At 42.2% G+C, this 17,698-nt stretch overlaps 1 long non-coding RNA gene across 2 annotated transcripts in view; it reads right to left on the bottom strand.

Annotated features, from left to right (window-relative positions):
* Positions 1–17,698, bottom strand: part of LOC125485995 — a 48,667-nt gene that overhangs the window by 29,712 nt on the left and 1,257 nt on the right. The window contains exon 2 of one of the 2 annotated variants that reach the window (XR_007264700.1): positions 2,684–2,739. The exons of the other annotated variant lie outside the window; for it this stretch is intronic. This is a non-coding gene — a long non-coding RNA (uncharacterized LOC125485995). The remainder of the gene's footprint in view (positions 1–2,683; positions 2,740–17,698) is intronic. 2 annotated transcript variants of the gene reach the window in all.

Here is a 17,698-nt window from a genome sequence, read left to right as displayed (position 1 = left end):
TAAGCACTTGGTAACAACATTTAAGAAAGGATAGTCCATTATAAAATTATTAGTTACCTTAGTTACTAACAAAATTAAACATCTGAACTCAATGATGTTTCAATACAAAACCAGTTCTTGACAAGATCAATTAGTCATACATTTGTCTAATAAAATGGATAATGTTTAATACAGCAAAACAGTGCATTTTAAGATACATATCTGATCAAGTTTCAAAAACTTACAGACAATATGATAAGAGCCCTCAATGTTGGAGGAATTATATTAGCATGGATAAAGGACAGATTAACTAATAGAGATGGAGAGAAAAGATAAGCAGGGGGCATCTTCATAACGATAAGTAATGGAGTGCAACAGGGATCAGTACTGGGCCCACAATTATTACAACACATATTAATGACCAGATGAAGATAGCGGATGTACTTTAGCCAAGTTTGTGCAGCTAACACAGATATAGATGGGAAGGCAAACTGAACAGATATTTTGTGCAAGTGTTCACTAGAGAGGATAAAAGTAGCATCTCATAGATAGCTGTAAATCAGGAACTGAGAGGGAAGGAGGAACTCAAGAAAATTACAATCACTGAGATGTAGTACTGAGTAAATTGTTGGAACTGCAAAAGAAGTAGTCAGTGAAATAGTTGCTGTGTTGGTTTTAAATTTCCAAAGCTCATTAGATTCACAGACGATTCCTTCAGATTGGGAGGGAGGCAGAAAGTAGGAAACTACAGGCCAATTAGCTTAACATCTGTCATAGAAAATGCTAGAAGCTAATAAGGCACCTGGGTAGGTTCAAGATAATCAAGCAGAGCCAACATGGTTTTGTCAAAGGGAAATCATGTTTAACTGATTTATTGGAGATTTTTGGAAAAGTAACTTGTGCTTTTGATAAAGGAGAATCAGTTGATGTATTTTGATTTCCAGAAGGCATTTGATAAGGTGCCACTTTAAAGGTTATTGCAGAAAATAAAAGCTCATGGTGCTGGAGTTAACACATTGGCACGGGTCGAAGATTGACTGGCTAACAGGAAGCACAATTGCTGTGCCACAGGGATCAGTGCTGGAGCCTCAATTCTTCACAATTTATATAAATGATTTGGACGAAGGGATCGACAGAACATTTGCTGATGACACAAAGATAGGTAAGAAAGTGAGTTGTGAAGAGAACATAAGGAGCCTACAAGGGAATAAAGATACGTTAAGCGAATGGGCAAATATCTGGCAAATGGAGCACAATATGAGAATGTGTGGAATTGTCCATTTTGGCAGAAAAAATAAAAAAGGCATATTATCTAAATGGTGAGAGGTTGCAGAGCTCTGAGATACAGAGAGATCTGTGTGTCCTAATGCAAGAATCACAGAAGGTTAGTACGCAAATATAGCAAGTAATCAGAAAAACTAACAGAGCAGGTTTATTACAAAGGGAATTAAATGCAAGAGTAAGGAGGCTACGCTTCAGTTATACAGACCATTGGTGAGACTGGATCTGGTCACCACACTTGTGGAAGGATATTAATGCATTGGAAGCAATTCAGAGAAGGTATACTAGACTAAAAACTGGTCTGAGCTATTACGAGGAAATGCCAGACAGGCTTGGACTGTATCCACTGGATTTTAGAAGTGTCAGAGGTGAGGGACATGACCAGGTAGATGTTGAAAGCATGTTTCCTCTTGTAGAAGAACCTAGAACTCGGAATTGTTGCTTTAAATAAGCATTCCTTATTTTGAAACTGAGATGAGGAATCTTTATTTTTCTCCTAGAGGGTTGAGAGTCTTTGAAATTCCCTTCCTCCGAAGGCAGTGGATGCACAACCTTGAAATATTTTTAAGGCAGACATAGATAGATTCTTGATTACCAAGGAAATGAAAACTTATTGGGAATATGCAGAAACATAGAATTGAGGGTAAAATCAGATCATCCATAATCTTATTAAATGGCAAAGCAGGTGCGATGGGCCAAGTGGCCTACTCTTGTTGCTTGTTTGCATGTTTTGTGAGGGTGACACAGAGTTTGCAGAGGGAGAAACACAGCTTAAGCAAGTGGACAAAAATTTGGCAGATGGAATATAATGTGGGAAAATGTGAGGTTATGCACCTTGGCAGGAAGAATGGAAGAGGTGAATATTATTTAACGGGAAAAACATTGCTGAAAAATCAAAGGGAAGATATACTGACATTGGAGGCAGTCCACAGAAGGTTCACGCAGCTGATCCAAGCACAGATGAACTATCTTATGAGAGATTGAGTAAATTGGCCTGATACTGATTGAAATTTAGAAGAATTAGAGGTGACCTTATTGAAACATTCAAGATTCTTAGGGACTTGACAGGGTAGATGCGGAAAGGTTGTTTCCCTTTAGGAGAGTCGAGGACCACAGGGCAAAATCTCAGAGAAAGATTGCACATTTAACACACAGATGAGGAGGAATTTCTTCTCTCAGAACATAATAAATCTGTGGAATTCTTTACCACAGAGGGCTGTTGATGTTGAGTGGTTGAGATAGACAGATTTTTAATCAGAATAGGAATCAAGGGTTATTGGGAAAAGGAAAGAAAATGGAGTTGAGAATTATCAGATGAGCCATGATCTCACTGAATTTGGATCAGACTCAATGGACTGAATGCCCTACTTCATGGGTCTTATGATCAAACTAATTAGGGATCAGTTCAAATCAAATTACTTACTCCAGCTATGTAACGTTCAGTTTCATAAAAAGCATGAAGCATGCTGCTTTATTCATCTAAAGAAAGAAACAAACACTATTAAAACATAGAACACAGAACATAGAACAGTACAGCACAGTACAGGCCCTTCGGCCCCCGATGTTGCGCCGACCTGTTATCCTACTAAGATCAACTATATGATCCAAGAATGGTCAGAAATCATTTGTATATGAATAGCGCATACTGGTTTGCAACAGTGAGACATTTAACGTTAACATTTTCCTAAAAGGACAGTTTTAAAGTGTCAAGCAGAATTATTTTTAAAAAAACAAAAGAACTGTGGATGCTGTAAATCAGGAACAAAAACAAAGTTGCTGGAAAAGCTCAGCAGATCTGGCAGCATCTGTGAAGGAATAAACAGTTAACGTTTCCGGTCCAGTGACCCTTCCTCAGAACTGGATTTTTGTTTGTTTGGCAGAGTGCCTGAAAAATGCGAATTTCCTATTGTAAAGTAACAAGGCACCTTTGCCCAGAACTTAACAAAGCTTTACCCATATTTTAAATGCACCAAAATTTATGATGATCACAATTTGTTTTTCATCTTGCTTATTTATTTTGTTTAATATTCTAAGGCACTTCAGAGGTTAAGGCGAAAAATACAAGTACAAGTAAGGAACCTAGGAGATGTGATCAAAGCTGGATCTTAGATTTTAAGGACTACTTTAAAGCCAGACAAGAAAAAGAAGATGTGGAAAACAGTTAGGCAGGAAATTTCAAGGCTAGGAGCCCAGCCGGCTGAAGACACAACAATCAATGGTGAGGTGAATTGAGGGAAATGTGCACAAAGCATCAGAGTCAAATTGGCTGACGGTAAAGTAGCAAGGAGGTGTGGGGTTCATACAGACTCTAAATATATACATTTAAATGTATAAATTGGAGGACCATGAACCAGCATAAGTCAACGAGGACAAATGTGATGAACTAGCAGCATTTTGCATGAAATAGGATAGTAGCAGGATGTTGGATGGACTGATCTGGCGTGTGTGTGTGTGTGTGAGAGAGAGAGAGAGAGAGAGAGAGAGAGACAGACAGTGTGAGAGACAGAGAGGGGTGGAAATATGGGAGAAGGAATGAGGACAGCATGGGCAACAATGAAAAACTGAGACGAGAGGTGAAGAAGGCATTGATAAATTGTTCATGTTCACAGATGGAGGTAAGGATGGAGGCCAGCAATTTAAAGAAATGGGCAGTCTTTATGGTGGATAGTACCTGTATATCAGATTGAAAACTTAGTTCTAACTTCAAAGCAGTGCACATTGTGGATTCACCTCAGACAGTTTCATCAAGATGGGGAAATGGAACTGGTGGCAAAGGTCTAGATTGTGAAGTTTTATCATCCCAGTGCTTCAAAGAAAGAGTTTGCAGTTCACCTAAACCAAGATGTCAGACAAGCAGTTTCATAACACAGAGGCAGTGGAGGAGTTCGGAGAAGCGGTGAGGTAACAAATTACTAAAAACGTTAACCAAACACTGTAGGCAGCTTTAACGGGCAGAAAGGATGCTCCCCTTTTATCCTTGTCAAAAGTCTCACTCTCCACAGAATTACAGTTCTTAAAATAAAATTTCCACAATTGCTCAAGCTTCTAATGAGTCCACATTTTGCCACTTCATCAAGTAGTAACTTCAAGTCACTGTCACCAGACACTTGCCTCAGTTTTGAGATTTCCCAAATCCATTACCAGCAATAAAGCTGTGATTCTTCTTCCCTAGGACCATGCCAGGTCAAATCATTCAGATTCCTTAAAAGAATGCAGAATACACCTCCCTGGCTTGAGACCATCCATCTCCCTTCCACATTTGGCTTCAGTAGCTCCTGAAGAACCTATGGTCTCTTCTCTCTGCTGACTATACCATCTGTTCTCTTATTCCCTCTCCTTTTCCTTCAGCCCCAAAAGCATAGAGCCAATAAGCCTGTTTATTGTTAGCACAGCTGCCCTCACCTCTTATTCCCAGGTAAGAACACTTCACCGTGCTCAGCCAGCCCCATGACTAAACTAGGCTTGCTGTCAGGCTGATTTTGGAATAGTCACATGACTACTTTCACTTTAATCTAGGTTTTAAGGCATATTCTAAAATATAAATCTTATAACCCTCATAATCATTACACAGGACATTAGTTAACAGTCTACAGGTACTGTTTGGGACGAGAAGCCATTTCCAGAAATTTTCTGGCTATTTCAGATAGATGACTGAAATGGAACAAGCACAGTGTTATACAAATTAGCAGGAAAACAAGATGAAATGGTTATTGGCTACAAAGAGGATAAGAGATCACAGTGGCTGTAACTTATGATTTTGGTTGATGCTAAAACAATTTCCTCCTTAATTTGAGGGGAAAATCAAATGCCATTTTTTTCTTAATGTAAGGCCTTAAGATATGTGTATGTCCCTAAAATCATGAGACTAAAATTTTAATTATAATTTTGAAATAACAAAATCTTGCATTGTATCTCGTGATCGCATAAGCCAATGATAGTACATACTGCAAATATTGTAACTTTGCATCAACTATATCATATTTCTGACTCTAAAAATTAGAGAAAAGCTGGTATATCTGCTGAAGACGGGGTGGGAAGAGGGAGAAGGAGTAGACAATAGGTGGAGATGGGGCCCAGAGAGAGAGAACAGTTAGACAGACAAAGGAATGGGTAAAGGTTAGTTTGGGAGAATCAACAGCTGCTAATGGACCATTAGTAGCTGAGAACGGGTTGTTTGAGGTAGCAGCCTATGTGGTGTGTGGAGGTTGGGATAAAGATTTTTGAATTCAATATTGAGTCCTGAGGGCTACTGGGTCCCTCAGCAGAAACTTAGATTCTGAATCATTTTCTCTGGTCCCCATTAGCAGCTATTGATTCTCCCAGGCTGACCTTTACCCATTCTGTTGACTGCCTGATCACTGTTCTCTCTCTCTCTCATTGAGATATCTTGAGCTCTACAATTATGGTCTCACTGGATGAGCCCTCCAAGGTGTACTCCCTCAGTACAGCTGTGATATTCTTCATAACCAGTCATGCAACTCTCCCACCTCTTTTACATCCATCTTTATCTCGCTAAAACATCTAGATCTCAGAACATTAAGCTGCCAGTCTAGTCTGTAAATAGTTACAACATCGTAATTATATTTACTAATCCAATCTCTTACGTTCATCTGCCTTACCTGTCATTCTCCTCGCATTAAAACAAAAAAATACACTTCAGACCACCAGTCCCAACGTGTTTAGTAAACACTCCCTTTCTGTACTTCCTCTTAGTCTTATTGGTCTCAGTATCTTACTCCTCCTCAGTCATTTCATTTGCTGACCTACTGCTCTGATGTGTCTCAGGCATCCAAAAGCATACCAAAGCTGGACAGGTACAATAAAAATAATTGAAAGGGTTTGTGGAATGATTACCTTCATCACAAACTGGTTGGGATATTAAAGGGTGGAGGTTATGATACAAATATGCAAAGTTCCCATAAACCACCTTGTATTAGTACATCTCAGGAAAGATATTTTGGACTTGGAGAATAGGCAGTGCACATGCTCCTAAACTATAATGGACCAAAAATGGCTAAATCACAAGGACAGGTTCCACAGACATGGCTTGAATGCTTTTGGATATAGGGGGATTAAAAGGTGATCAAATTGAGGCATTAAAATTCAGAAGAAAGAGAAACTACTTCCACTGGTATAGTAGAGTCCACAACAAGGGAGCATACCCTTAAAATTAGTGTGAGGGATTATATAAGAAAGTGCTAATTTTGAGAACAAGAACCTTCTGTAAGTGAAGCTTGCTGTCACATTTTTGTTCATTCATGGGATATCAATGTCAGTGACATTAAAGTACAACCACATTAATGTGGGTCTGGAGTCATATATAGAATACAGCAGGTAAGGATGGCAGATTTCCCTCCCTAGAGGACATTAGAGAACGAGATGAGTTTTTACAACAATCAACAGTGTTAGACAGTCACCATTTGGCTAACTTTACTGCAGATTTTTTGTTTACTGAATTCAAATTTCAACATCCATCATGGTGGGATTCAAACCCTAGACTCCAAAACATTAGCCTGGTGTTCTAGGTTACGAGACCAGTGACATTACCATGATGTCATTGCCTCCTTTTATTTGTTGATGAATTAACAAGTTTACTCATAATTCTTTTCAATAAATTTCAACCAGGAATTTTGATTCTGAGTAACCAAAGGTAAGGTTTTAGATAAAGTAAACATTTTGCAAGGTTTACATATATCCATAGATATTTTGCACTTTTAATGTCATCATCTAATAGCATCAATCTTACCCAAAAGCACAAACATGCACATGAGTTTGATATAATCATAGGAGTGGTGACTTAGGCAGGTCTAACAGCCTCAACATGAGCAATGCACACAATTTTCCATTAGCAGGTTCTACGAATGGGCCATACCAGTGCATGCACAAGACAGGGAGTGCTTCACACCCGATGACTAGGTTTTTACCTGCAATAGAGAGGGAGCAGTGCTCCCAAAAGCCCAGTCTCTGCCTCACCTCGACGATATATTCCTCGCAAGTTTTTGTGCACACCCCAGCCATTCCAAACCATATTCCCAGCACCTTTTGGTAAACTGTCTTGACGGTGAAGGGGATAAAGGATTGGTCAGCCCAATTCCCAAAGAAACATGGCCTCACTCTTTCCCCAATCTACCTTGGCTCCCGAGGCCAGTTCGAACTAATGCTCATGAATCTGCGCACTGATAGCGGATCCGAGCAGAAAATGGTGACATCATCCATGTTCAGGGTGGCTTTGACCTGCAGGCCTCCACTGCCTGTAATAGTCACACCTCTCAGGCTCGCATTCTTCCTGATGGACTCAGCAAAGGGCTCTATACAACACACAAACAAGGGAGAAGAGTGTGGGCAGTCCTGCCTGACACCGGATCTGATCTGGAAACTTTCTGATTCTCACCCATTAATTGAGACTGCACTAATGATGTTGGTGTATAGCACTCGAGTCCAATTACAGATTCCCTCCCCAAATCCCATTTTGGACAGCACGTCCAATGTGTAGCTGTGTGATATCCTGTCAAAGGCCTTCTCCTGACCCAGGCTGATGAGGCAGGTATCCACCCCCCCGCCCCCGGCCTGCATGTAGGCAATCATATCCCTGAGGAGTGTGAAGCTCTCAGAGATTGTCCTGCCGAGTGCAGCACAGGTTTGGTTGGGGTGAATCACCGATCCCAGAGCAGACCTGACTTGATTGGTGATGAGCTTAGACAGGATTTTGTAATCTGCATTTAGCAGTGAAATCGGTGGCCAATTTCTAATTTCTTCCCTCTTCCGCTTGTAGATGAGGGTGATGATACCTTTCCTCATGGATTCGCACATGTTACCTGCCAGAAGCATACTGTTGTAACCTCCAGCAGATCCTGGCCAATCAAGTCTCACAGAGCTGAATACAATTCGGCTGGTAAGCCCATTTTGGGAATTTTATTCTTTTCTAAGGACTCGAGGGGCTTGGTCAACTCATCCAGAGATAGCGGCTAGTCCAGCCTCTCCCATGTGCTATCACCTAACAGCTCTAAGATAGAGGACAACAATGACTGGATGGCCACACTGTCTGTTGGACTTTGTGTCATGCGGTCCGGCATAAAAGGATTTGCTGATCTTCAGGATGTCAGACTGAGATGATGTTACCAAACCGTCTTCTTCCTTCAGGCTGCTGAGCACAGAATTCTCCTTGTGCACCTTCTTGACCCTGGACCAGAAGATTATCTTGGAGGTCTCTGAGGTAAAGAGCAAGGCATCCTAGCTCCTGACCTTCTGAAGATCCTTCAAGACATCAACCTCTATTGTCTGCAGCAGGGGTAGGTTCTGCATGCTTTTCTGGAGTTTGAACAGTTTTCTCCATCTCTCTCTCACTTTCCAAACACCTTTGAAGATAAAGAACCTCTTGATGTTTCCCTTGACCATTTCCCACCAGTCTGCTCGAGACTCAAAGACAGCTTCAAGGTTCTCCAACCTGCGTAATCCCTTTTGAGCTCCTCAATGTTTTCTGGGGTCAGCAGTTCCATCTTCAGCTTCCACATTCCCCTGACAGCCCATTGGTCGTCCTGTAGGTGATAGTCAGCCAGCAGGAGGCAGTGGTCAGAGAAGAACACCAGCTTGATGTCGGTGGATCCGACCAAGAACGTGCGGGATGCAAACAGGAAATCTATCCTTGAGCAGATAGACCCGTCTGGCCATTACCAGGTGTATCTACACAGCGCTCCATCTGCAGGGGTGCTGAAGATGTTGTAACAGCTTGGCGACTTTAACCATTTCCATCAGGAATGGCATGCCATCTGGTTTGCTGTCAGGCCCTCTTGATTGTCCATCCGCATCAATGATCCAGTTGAAGTGCCCAACCAGAATGACCGGCTTGGATGTCGCAGGCAGCAGTGGGAGCTGCTGGAGGATGGCTAGCCGCTCACTCTTTATCACTGGGGTGTACACGCTAATTAGTCTCAGGGGTGTGTTTTTGTACATAACATCTGCTACAAGAAGATTTCCGTCCACCATCTCCTTAAATTCGGAAATGGTGAAGTTGCATCCTTGGAGCAGAATTCCCAGGCCAGAGGAACGGCATTTGTTTCCCCTCAACCAAATCAAAGGCCCATGGGCCTATAAGCTCAACCAATTCCTATAGCTGCTGAGGTACAGCATCTCACACTCCTACAGAACAGGCGGTCCGCTTTGACGTTGGCCAGGTCAGCTAACATGGAGACACATCGCACTGTAGGGTTAACACTACACACTTTAATAATAGTAATTTTGATTGATTGATTTATTTATTGTCACATGTACTGAAATATAGTGAAAAGCTTTGTTTACGAGCAGTACAGGCAGATCATTGTAAGCAAAGGATGTACAGATCAAGGAGACTTAGACAGAGGTATACAGGTTATATTACACAGTGTGTGCACTTAGCAAGATCAACGTTAGCAAGACCAGCATTATTTGAGGCAACAGAGTACATTCATCAGTCTGATAATGGCTGGGAAGAAGCTGTTCCTCAACCTGCTCATGCGTGCGTTCATGCTTCTGTATCTTCTGCCTGACTGAAGAGGTTGTAGAAGACCATTACCGGATTGTGATGGGTCTTTGATGATGTTGGCTGCCTTTCCACAGCAGTGAGCCATGTACATTGAGTCCATGGATGGAAGTTTGGCTTCCATGATGGTCTGGGCTGTGCACACCATCACCTGTAGTTTCTTACAGTCCTGGGCAAAGCAGTTGCCATACCAGGCCGTTATGCACCTGGACAGTATGCTTTCAATGGTGCATCTGTAGAAGTTGGTGAGAGACCTTATGGACATGCCAAATTTCCTGAGGAAGAAGAGGCATTTTTGTGTCTTCTTGACTGTCGCATCTACGTGGAAAGTCCAGGACAGGTTGTCAGTTATCATCACTCCGAGGAACTTGATGCTCTTCACCCTCTCAACCTCAGTTCTGTTGATGCAGATGGGGGCGTGTTCTCCTCCTTTCATTCTGAAGTCAATGAGCAGTTCTTTAGTTTTGCTGACGTTAAGAGACAGGTTGTTTTCATTGCACCACATCACCAAGCCCTCTATCTCCCTTCAGTAGTTTGACTTGTCGTTGTTAGATATCTGTCCCACTACGATGGTGTCGTCAGCAAACTTGTAGATGGCGCTTGTTTGGAATTTGGCAACACAGTCATAGATGTAAAGGGCGTACAGTAGGGGGCTGAGGACACATCCTTGAGGGGCTCCAATGTTGAGTGTTATTGTGGAGGAAGTGCAGTTACCTATCTTCACAGAGTGCGATCTGTGGGCCAGAAAGCTGAGGATCCAGTTGCAGAGGGCAGAGTCGAGACCAAGGTAATGGAGTTTTGAGATCAGTCTGGTGGGGATAATGGCGATGAAGATGGAGCTGTAGTCAACGAGCAGGTGAGAAACGTAGGTGTCTTTGATGTCTAGATGTACCAGAGATGAGTGCAGGGCTAGGGATATGGCATCCTCTGTGGACCTGTTACATCAGTGGGAAATTGTAGGGGATCAAGACGGGCTGGGAGACCCATGTTGAGAGTTTATAGAATTATCTGTAGAGCTCATGTCCGTATACTCACAATCTTATCACTGGGGGAGTCTCTGCATCCCTGTGGGGGTGTGGGCAAATTGTTGGACACCCTCAGCACTGAGGTAACTGTCCTGTTCCTCCCTGAGGGCGTTGCCCTGATCTGGTTGTCATCAGGGCGAGGATGAGGCCAGGATTTGTGTTGTGTCGTTGCAGTCACCAGAGCCATCTTCCACTTCATCAGGAGGTCTAAGATGGACCATGTTCGCAGGCACATCATGTACAAAACCATGGGTACGTCAGGGGGGAAGAATGTACTCAATACCACCCTCATTCTGATGCCCACCTTTGTGTGTTTTTTTTAACTCATTCATGGGATGAGGGCATCGCTGATGAGGCTAGCATTTATTGCCCATCCCTAATTGCCCAGAAGGCAGTAAGAGTCAACCACATTGTTGTGGGTCTGGAATCACATGTAGGCCAGACCAAGTGAGGATGGCAGTTTCCTTCCCTAAAGAATGTTAATGAACCAGTTTTTCCCAACAAACGACAATGGATTCACGGTCATCATTAGTCTCTCAATTCCAGATATTTATTGCATTCTAATTCCTCCATCTGCCATGCCGGGATTTGAGCTCCGGTCCCTAGAATAATACCTCGGTCTCTGAATTAACAGACCAACGATAATGCCACAAGGCCGTCATCTCCACTGCCAGACTGTGTGGCTGCATTAAGCTCCATGACGCAGGACTCTGTGCTCTATGGTCTGTTCCCCGGGACACACATTGAGACAAACATCAACTACACTTGGAGGACTATCAACTCTGTGAAAGAAACTCTTTGGTCTGCCCGAAACTTGCTGGTCTTCCAGAGTAAAGAGCTGACCTTGACCGAGTGTTGCAGGCTGGCACAGTCAATGGTCCAGGACCATGTGCTGACAGACACACTAAAGCTTGGGGCAGCTGCCATCAAGGCACAGTGGGGAAAGACCACTTCATCTTTATGATGAAGTTAAATGGGGACACATTCAGTTACCAGATCCTCCCAATGACTCAAATGTGTGTAAATATAGCCTTATAAAGTAAGAAATGCCTTGGTTTGTTTGCTGGATAGAGTCAAACTCCAATGATTGTTTGTTTCTCCTTATGCTACTGCACAGAACTGAACTACTTCAGGTGACAATGTGCACATATAAAGATATTTTAATGAGTAAAGTATATTTTTGAAAATAAAAAAGCACACAACTTTCCATCAGTATCATTTAAATAAGTCAAATCACAGCACACTTCTTTCAGCATCCATTTACAAAATTTTTCAAAATTATTTAAAAGAAAGGTGTTGGTGTAGTGATAATAAGCCAAAGGACCAGGCAAATGCTCTGGGCTTTAAACGCCACCACAAACCACTCAGCATTAACACAGGGACCAGAAATGACAATGGCAAACTCGGGCCTGTTGACACTGCAAATTCCTTCTTATTAAAACCTTATTCAAAAGTTAGGACATCAATTCCACAAACTAGTCAAGCATTGTGACAGATAATACCACCCCAGGATACATGTTCCACCATCAGGACAGATGCACTATAAGGGCACTACAGTAGTATACAGTTGGGAGGAAGTTATTCAAGGAGTCCACTACATTGATTTTGGACCCTGTGAAGTCTCATGGCTTCAAGTCAAACATAGGCAAAAAGAAACTTCCTGATAATTACCCTCCTCAGCTGACGAATCAGAATCCCTCCATTTTGAACATGAATTGGAAGATGCAGAAGGTGTCAATATACATTGAGTGGGGGACTTCTACATTTATCATCAAGTATGGTTCAGTGGCACCACCTCTGATCAAACTGACCAAATTCTAAAAGGACACTGCTGCTAAAGTGGCTCTGTGGCAAATGGTGAGGGAAGCAATAAGGGTGGATAAACCTGCTTGAACTTGTCTTCACTAATCTACCTTGTCACAGATGCATCAGTCCATGACAATGTCGGTAGGAGTAGCCATCACACAGTCCTTATGCAGGTATGGTTCAAGAAAGCAGCTCACTACACTCTTGATGCCTTTAGAGAGAGATGGACATGGGGGGACTGCCTTATTTTGATTTAGTCTCCTTCTTTCTCCCAAACTTTTGCTCACTTTTATTGTCATTGTACTGCCCCTGATTTAGTGGTAGAGGATAAAGGAAGAAAGTAACATGGGTGATTTGGTGATGGTAAATAAAAGTTCAGTGGTGCGTAAAAGTATCTCTTGACAAAAAAAGAAAGAAGCTCACCAGCACCTCAAAGACACTTAGTAAAGGACAAGAAATAGTGGGTGAGCTGGTGTCATCTGGGATCTATCCTGGGAAAGATTTTTTTCAAAATCGTGTGTGGAAGAATATGGATAATAAGAGATATCTAGAGCAATAATGTATAATTTCCTGAAATTGCGAATGCAACCAGGAGGAGAAACCAGTAAAACTGATCAGTGAGATAACACTGATCCAACTTGTCTTCTATATTTAAAAATGTAGAGATCCAATACAACCACAGTATGTTAATTCCAAGTATTACAGTTGTTTTGCTAATTTTTCCGTCTGAGTAACTGTGTTTTGGACTGATAAATAGGGACATAGGGTACAACCATTAAAACATGATCAATTTGTACAATGCAATGGTTCGGCGAGTTACATGACATGTCCAATGCCTCATGTCAGAGAAGATAGCAAAACTACAGCATTGGTTCATGAAAATGATAACAGAACGATAAACTTAAGATGCTAAACCTATTTCTAAGAACAAAGAAGGTCAAGATTTAGTAGCTTTTCTTTACAAAGTACAATAGGACCCTGATTAAACATGCAAAGACTATTTGGGTTATTGCAGTGGGTGATTTTAACTTCCCCAGTACTGACTGGGACTCCCTTCTGCCAGTGTTTAGATGGACCAGAATTTGTTAGGTGTATCCAGGAGGGTTTCTTGAAACAGTATGTAGATAGTCCAACTAAGGAAGGGCGTACTAGACCTTGTGTTGGGGGATAAGCAAACCAAGTGATTGAAATTTCAGCGGGGGAGCATTTTAGGAACAGTGATCATAATTCCCTAAGTTTTAAGATAGTTATGGACAAAGGTAAAACGGGTCCTCGGGTGAAAATGCTAAATTGGGGGAAGGCTAATTACAATAATACTAGGCAGGAACTGGAAAAATTGGATTGGACTCAGATTGGACATATGACATGCGGGATAAAAACCGAAAGAATTGTGGATGCTGTAAATCAGGAACAAAAATAGAAGTTGCTGGAAAAGCTCAGCAGGTCTGGCAGCATCTGTGAAGAAAAAATCAGCATTAACATTTCAGGTCCAGTGACCCTTCCCCATGGGGGAGTTGTTTAAAGGCCAGTTGGATCAGAACCAGCATATTTCTGGGAGAATGAAAGATTTGGATAGCAAGATTTGGGAATCTTGGATGAAAAGAGACATTAAATTTTAATCAAAAAGAAAAAGGAGACATAAGTAAGATTTAGGAACTGAAATCAGACAAGGCTCCTGAGGAATATAAAGGAAGCAGGAAGGAACTTTAACAAGGAATTAGGAGGGCTAAAAGGGGGACATAAAAATATCCCTGGCAAATAGGATTAAGGAGAATCCCATACCATTTTATAAGTATATTAGGAGCAAGAGGGTAGTTAATGAAAGGTAGGTCCACTCAAGGACAAAGGAGAGAATTTATGCAATGGAGCCAGAGTAAGCAGGTGAGGTCATTACAGAGCATTTTACATCAGTATTCGCTAAGGAGAAGAACATTGGTGATGGTAAGATTAGAGATGGGTATGTTGATATTCTGGGGTATGACGATATTTAGGAGGAGGTGTCGGGTATCTTGAAAAATATTAAGGTAGATAAGTTCCAAGGATGCAATGGGATCTATTGAAGGAGACTGAGAGAAACAAGGGAGATTGATGGGGCCTTAACTGAGATCTTTGCATTCTCTTTAGCCATGGGTGAGATCCCAGAAGACCAGAGAATAGCCAATGTTGTTCCTCTCTTTAAGAAGGGCAACTGAGATAATCCACAAAATTATAGGTCAGTGACATTTACACCAATGGTAGGGAAATTACTGGAGAAGATTCTTAAGGACATGATTTACTTGCATTTGGAAAAGAATGGACTTATTAGCGTTAGTCAGCATTGCTTTGTGCATGGAAGATCTTGCCTCACAAATCCAAGTTTCTTGAGGAAGTGCCAAAGATGATTGAAGGCAGAGCAGTGGATGTTGTCTACATGTACTTTACAAGGTTGCTCATGGTAGGTGGTCAAGAATGGGATCCAAAGCGGGTTGTTAAGTTGGATACAAAATTAGTTTGGTCATAGCAGACAGAGGGTAGTTGTGGAGGAATAGTTTTCTGACTGGAGATCTGTGACCAGTAGTATTCCGTAAGGATCAGTGCTGGGACCTCTATTGTTTCTAATATTGATATAAATGATTTGGATGAAATTTAGGTGGTCTAATGAGTAGTTTGCAGATGACACAAAAATCGGTGGAGATGTGGATAGTGAGGAATGTTGTCAAAGAATGTAACAGGATACAGATCAATTAGAAATGGCAGATGGAAATTTAATGTGAGGTGATGCATCTTGGAAGGTCTAATGCAGCAGGGATGTATACAGTAAATTTTTTTATTCATTTGAGGGATGTGGGTGTCGCTGACTGGCCAGCATTTCTTGCCCATCCCTAGTTGCCCTTGAGAAGGTGGTGGTGGGCTGCCTTCTTGAACCACTGCTGTTAGGGAGGGAATTCCAGGATTTTGAGCCAGCGATATATTTCCAAGTCAGGATGGTGAGTGACTTGGAGGGGAACTTGGAGGTGATGGTGTTCCCATATACCTGCTGCCCTTGTCCTTCTAGATGGAAGTGGTCGTGGGTTTGGAAGGTGCTGTCTGAGGATCTTTGGTGAATTTCTGCAGTGCATCTTGTAGATAGTACATACTGCTGCTACTGAGCGCCGGTGGTGGAGGGAGTGAATACTTGGAGATTGCAGAAATCTTAGAAGCATTAACATATGGAGGCATCTAGCATACAGATGTACAGTTTCCTGAAAGTGGCAAGTACATAAACATAGAACAGTACAGCACAGTACAGGCCCTTCGGCCCACGATGTTGTGCCGAACTTTTACCCTAATCCTAAGGTCTATCTAACCTCCACCCCTACCTTATACTATCATCCATATGCCTATCTAATAGCTGCTTAAATGCCCCTAATGAGGCCGACTCCACTCCGGCAATGCATTCCACGCTCCTACCACTCTCTGAGTAAAGAACCTACCTCTGACGTCTCCCCTATATCTACCTCCACTCACTTTAAAACTATGCACCATCGTAATAGCAACCTCCACCCTAGGAAAAAGTCTCTGGCTATCCACTCTATCTATGCTTCTGATCATCTTGTACACCTCTATCAAGTCACCTCTCATCCTTCGTCGTTCTAAAGAGAAAAGCCCTAGCTCTCTCAACCTTTCCTCGTAAGACCTTCCCTCCATTCCAGGCAACATCCTGGTAAATCTCCTCTGCACCTTTTCCAACGCTTCCACATCTTTCCTGTAATGAGGTGACCAGAACTGGACACAATACTCCAGATGTGGCCGAACCAGGCTTTTGTATAGCTGCAGCATAACTTCACAGCTCTTGAACTCAATCCTTCTATTAATGAAAGCTACCACACCATACGCCTTCTTAACAACTCCATCCACCTGGGTGGCAGCTTTCAGAGAACTGTGGACATGAACCCCAAGATCCCTCTGCTCTTCCACACTGCCAAGAATCTTTCCGTTAACCCTGTATTCTGCTTTCAAGTTTGTCCTTCCAAAATGAATCACCTCACACTTTTCAAGGTTAAATTCCATCTGCCACTTCTCAGTCCAGCAATGTCCCTTTGTAACCTAGAACAGCCCTCCGCACTGTCCACAACGCGACCCACCTTCGTATCATCCGCGAACTTACTAATCCACCCTTCCACTCCTTCATCCAAATCATTTACAAAAATCACAAATAGAAGAGGACCCAGAACAGATCCTTGTGGTACACCACTCGTAACTGAGTACCATGTTGAATATTTTCCGTCCACTACCACCCTTTGTCTTCTAAGGGTCAGCCAATTCTGAATCCAATCTGCCATATTTCCCCCTATCCCATGCCTCCTTACCTTCTGATGAGCATACCATGGGGAACCTTATCAAACGTCTTAGTTAAATCCATGTATACCACATCCACTGCTCTACCTTCATCCGCGTGTTTGGTCACCTCCATTAGATAGTCAAGTAGGCATATGGCACGTTTGCCTTCATTGCTCAGGGTACAGAGTATAAAAACTGGCAAGTCATTGCAGCTGTACAGGCCACATTTGAAATATAACATACAGCTCTGATCGCCACACTATAGGAAGGAGGTGGAGACTTGGAGAGGATGCAAAAGAGGTTTACCAGGATGTTGCCTCAACTGGAGTGTATTAGCTGTAAGGAGAGTTCAGACAAATTCAGATTGTTTTCCCTGGAGCTTCGGAGGCTTAAGGACAATCTGATACAAGTATATAAAATTATAAGATGCATGGATAGGATGGATAGTTAGAGTCTTTTTCCAAGGGCAAAAATATCAAATACTAGGAGGCACAGGTTTAATGGGGGAAAGTATAAAGGAGATGTGTGAATCAAGTTTTTTTTAAAGAGGTGGTAGGGGCTTGGAACACATTTGCCAGAGGAGTTGGGAGAAGCCAATACGATAGCAATGTTTAAGAGGCATTTTGACAGAACAGGAAATAGAGGGAACAAAAACAGAAGTTGCTGGAAATGCTCAGCAGGTCTGGCAGCATCTGTGAAGAAAAAATCATCAGAGTTAACATTTCGGGTCCAGCGACCCTTCCTCAGAACCGGAATAGAGGGATATGTACCACCTGCAGGGAATTAATTTAGA

Source organism: Rhincodon typus, chromosome 2, assembly GCF_021869965.1.
Source record: "Rhincodon typus isolate 14 chromosome 2, sRhiTyp1.1, whole genome shotgun sequence".
NCBI lineage: Eukaryota > Metazoa > Chordata > Chondrichthyes > Orectolobiformes > Rhincodontidae > Rhincodon > Rhincodon typus.
This window is presented reverse-complemented; position numbering and strand designations above follow the sequence as displayed.